This window comes from Nicotiana sylvestris, chromosome 2 (assembly GCF_000393655.2).
Source record: "Nicotiana sylvestris chromosome 2, ASM39365v2, whole genome shotgun sequence".
NCBI lineage: Eukaryota > Viridiplantae > Streptophyta > Magnoliopsida > Solanales > Solanaceae > Nicotiana > Nicotiana sylvestris.
The window spans coordinates 53235719-53240911 of NC_091058.1; positions in this window are offsets into that span (position 1 = coordinate 53235719).

The window sequence follows — 5193 nt, forward strand, 5'->3', positions numbered from 1 at the left end:
CGAACAATCTCTCGGATATAAATCTCTACTAACTGCTCTGAATAATAGGTAGTATACATAGGAATGAAGTACGCAAACTTGGTCAGCCAATCCACAATCACCCAAATAGCATCGAACTTCTTCAAAGTCCGTGGGAGCCCAACTACAAAATTCATGGTGATCCGCTCCCACTTCTAGTCTGGAATATCTAACTGCTAAAGCAAGCCACCATTCTCTGATGCTCATACTTCACCTGCTGACAGTTGAGACACCGAGCTACAAATCCCACAATATCCTTCTTCATTCTCTTCCACCAATAATGCGGTATCAAATCCTGATACATCTTCGCGGCACCCGGATGGATGGAATACTGCAAGCTATGGGCATCTTCCAGAATCAACTCTCGAAGCCCATCTACATTAGGCACACATATCCGACCCTGCATCCTCAATACTCCGTCATCACCAATTGTCACATCTTTGGCATCGTCATGCTGAACTCTGTCCTTAAGGACAAGCAAGTGAGGATCATCATACTGGTGCTCTCTAATGCAATCAAACAAGGAAGATCGAGAAACCACACAGTCTAAGACCCGACTGGGCTCTGAATATCCAACCTCACAAACCGATTGGCCAAGGCCTGAACATCAACTGCAAGAGGTCTCTCCCCAACTGCCCATACTCACCGCCTTCCTACTCAAAGCATCGACCACTACATTGGCCTTCCTCGGATGGTACAAGATAGAGATATCATAATCTTTTAGCAGCTCCAACCATCTCCGATGCCTCAAATTGAGATCCTTATGCTTGAACAAGTGCTGGAGGCTACGATGATCAGTAAACACCTTACAAGACACACCATATAGATAATACCTCCAAATCTTCAATGCGTGAATAATGACAACCAACTCTAGATCATGAACAAGATAATTCTTCTCATGGGGCTTCAACTGACGAGAAGCATAAGCAATCACTCTACCCTCCTGCATAAACACACACCTAATACCAACTCTCGAAGCATCACAATATACTGTATATGAACCTGAAGCTGATGGCAAAACTACCACTAGAGCTATGGTCAAGGCAATCTTAAGCTTCTAAAAGCTCAACTCACACACATCCGATCACCTGAATGGAGAACCCTTCGGAGTCAATTTGGTCAAGGGTGATGCAATAGATGAAAATCCCTGAACGAACTGATGGTAATAACCCACCAAACCAAGAAAACTGCGAATCTCTGTGGCTAAAGATGGTTTGGGCCAACTCTGAACTGCCTCTATCTTCTTTGGATCAACCTGAATACCCTCGATAGACACCACGTGCCCCAAGAAAGCCACTGAACTGAGCCAAAATTCACACTTGGAGAACTTTACATAAAGCTTCTCCTCCCTCAACCGCTACAATACAACTCTCAAATGCTTTGCGTGCTCCTCCTGACTACGTGAGTATACCAGAAAATCATCAATGAATACTATGACAAACGAGTCAAGATAAGGCCGAAACATGATGTTCATCAAATGCATGAACGCTGCTGGGGCATTGGTCAGCCCAAATGACATCAAAAGGAATGACCATATCGGGTCCTGAAAGCTATCTTAAGAATGTCTGAATCCCTAATCTTCAACTGGTGATGCCCTGAACGGAGATCAATCTTGGAGAACATTCTTGCTCCCTGAAGCTGATCAAATAAATCATCAATACGAGGTAAATGATACTTATTCTTGATAGTGACTTTGTTCAGATGCCTGTAATCAATGCACATCCTCATAGTGCCATCCTTCTTCTTCACAAATAGAACAGGTGTACCCCAAGACGACATACTAGGCCGAATAAACCACTTATCTAGGAGTTCCTGAAGCTGCTCCTTCAACTACTTCAACTCAGTCGGTGCCAGACGATATGGTGGAATAGAAATAGGCTAAGTGCTCGGTACCAAATCAATACCAAAGTCAATATCCCTGTCCTGCGGCATGTACGACAGGTCTGCAAGAAACATATCCGGAAAGTCCCTCACTATCGGGACTGAATCAATGATAGGAGTCTTTGCACTGACATCCATTACAAAAGCCAAGTAAGAAAAACAACCTTTCCCAGCTATCCGCTGGGCCTTCAAAAATGAGATCACCCTATTAGGGACAAAATTGGTTGAACCTCGCAACTCAATCCGTGGATCACCCGGCATAGCCAATGTCACTGTCTTAGCATGATAGTCCAAAATAGCACGATATGGAGATAACTAGTCCATGCCTAATATCACATCAAAGTCCATCATACAAAGCAACAGAAGGTCTACTCGGGTCTCCAAACCCCCAATAGTCACCACACATGATCGATATACGAGGTCCACAACAACAATATTACCCACCAAAGTAGATACACAAACAGGTGAAATAAGAGACTCACGGGGCGTGTCCAAATAACGAGCAAAATATGATGACACATATGAAAAAGTGGAACCAGGATCAATTAACACAAAGGTATCTCTATGGCAAATTGAGACAATATTTGTAATCACAACATCTGAAGCAATAACATCGGGTCTAGCTGGGAGTGCATATAAATAGGCCTGACCACCACCTGATCGACCTCCCCCTCTGGGGCGACCCCTAACTGACTGTCCTCCACCCTTAGATGGCTGGGTGGGGTGGTAAAGTAACTGGTGCTGAAGTCGAGGTCTGGCACCTCTACTGGGATGGACCCTCAAGAAGACGAGGATACTGCCTCCTTATATTTCCAAACTCTCCACACTCATAACAACTCCCAAGTGCAGGGAACGGGGAATTAAAGGAACCCCTAGCACCGGGATGACCAGTAGTACGACCTGGCATGGAAGAGCCTTAAACTGATATAGTACGGGATGAACTCTGGGCTGAAAAGGCACTAAGTGACGAATAGTCTTGATGACAACTATGAGAACCATGGCCCGATGATACACCACAATTAACTAGGTAGGCTGACTGAGCATGCTTGAATGGGCGGCCCCTACCGTGCTGAAACTGACCTCTCAAAGGAGCACCACTGAAAGTACCAGATCCCCGGGGTCTCTTGGCCTCCCTCTCATCTCGCTCCTGGCAACGAACTGACTCAATCTCTCGAGCAATATAAACCACCTCTTCAAAAGTAGCACCTGACACTCTCTCTTTGGTCATGAGAATCCAAAGCTGATATGTGAGGCCATCAAAAAACCTCCTGATCCTCTCTCTATCTGTAGGAACCAACCAAAAAGCGTGACGAGCTAACTCCAAGAACCTCATCTCATACTATGTCATAGTCATATCACCCTAACGCAACTGCTCGAACTGCCTGCACAGCTCTTCCCAGCAAGACTGTGGCACATACTTCTCCAAAAAGAGAATAGAGAACTACTGCCAGGTAAGAGGCGCTGCACTAACGGGCCTACACCTCTCATAAGCCTCCCATCAAGTAAAGGCAGCTCTAGAAAACTGAAAAGTAGTAAATTCTACCCTGCTGGTCTCCAGAATACCTGCTGTACGAAGAACCCTCTCACATTTGTCCAAGAAACCCTGGGCATCCTCGCCTTCTACACCACTGAAAGTCGGAGGCTGAAGTCTACCAAACCCCTCCAATCAATTCTTCTTGTCCTCAGGCCTAAGTGGTACTACAAAATCCTGAGTAGGTGCAACCGGCTGGGCTGGTGGTGCCTCCGGTGTCTGCAATCCCTGAAAAACCTGCTCGAGTGTGCAGACGGCGGGAGTCTGAGTGCCTCCCCCTGCTTAAGAAGTGGCTGCTATAGTAGAAACTATGACCGCCTGGAAAAGACTAGTGCATACGGTCAAGATCTGAGCCAAGTTTTCCTGAAGACCTGGAATAACAATAGGCAAAGTGGGTGCCTGAGCTGGCCCCGCTCGAGCATCCCATACTGAAATATAGTCAAGAACTGTGGTGGTTGGTGGATCTACAGGTACTTCCCCATCTATTGTACGGGCTACACCTCTGCCACTGCCATGGCCTCGACCGCGATCTCGGCCCCTTTCACGACCTCGACCTCGACCCCTAGTGGCCCCAACTGGTGGTCGTCCATCCTGACTAGTAGCACGTGTCCTCACAATCTATGAGAGAATAGAATAACAGAAGTTTATTACTAGAATTAACAGATTCACATGACAAGAATTTCAAGAATGTGAAGTTTTCCTAAAGGTTCTGCAGCCTCCCGAGGATAAGTACCGATGTCTCCGTACCGATCCGTGAGACTCTACTAACTCGGCTTATGACCCGTGAGACCTATGTAACCTAGGCTCTAATACCAACTTGTCACGATCCCAAATCGCCCCAGTCGTGATGGCGCTTATTACGACCCCGAATCAACCCAAATGACATAAAGGTGTTTTGTAAATTCATTTCCAAATCAGTTATGAACATAAGTCTTGCATTTCATTTAACAAAATACGCGAAAGAAAATAGGTATGTAAATACTTCCACACCACCTGATCATGGTATCACTAGTCATGATCCACTAAGATACTATCCAGTACTATATACTCAATACAAGAAGAATAGACTGAAATAGTAACACTAAGGATAGGAAGGAGAAAGGCAAGGCTGCGAATGCCATGCAACTACCTTGCTATTTCCGGAAATACTCAAAAGCTGCTGAAAGCTCTCACTCTGATGCTCTGGTACCTGGATATGCATAGAAGGTGCAGGGAGTAATGTGAGTACGTTAACTCAGTAAGTAACCAAAGTAAATAAAGTCTGAGTGTAGTGACGAGCATTGAAATCATATACATAATCTAACATAAAATTTCAATGGAAATATCAAAGTCAAATATGTAGTTCAAGTTCCAAACAATTCGTAAAAACTTCAGTTTCGATGAAAGTTATGTAAAACATTTTAACCCATTTTTAAATAGAGGCTCAGTATAAAGGAGAGTGAAAACAGTGATTTCATAAACAAGCCCCTCGAGCAAGGTATCACTCATGAGTATAGCCCCTCAAACAAGCCTCTCAGTCACTCGTGACTCAACTCTTGTCAATCAGTACTCACACTCAGTACTCCCACTTAATAGATATCTCATAATAATAACCACTGTGGCGTACAGTCCGATCCGTAATATATAATCGACTGCGCTCACTAGGGGTGTGCAGACTCCGGAAGTGCGCATACAGCCCAAGTGCTATATCGCTGCGGCGTGCAGCCCGATCCATATATATATAATCCTCACCATCCGGCCCTTAGCCCCTCTCAGTCATCAAC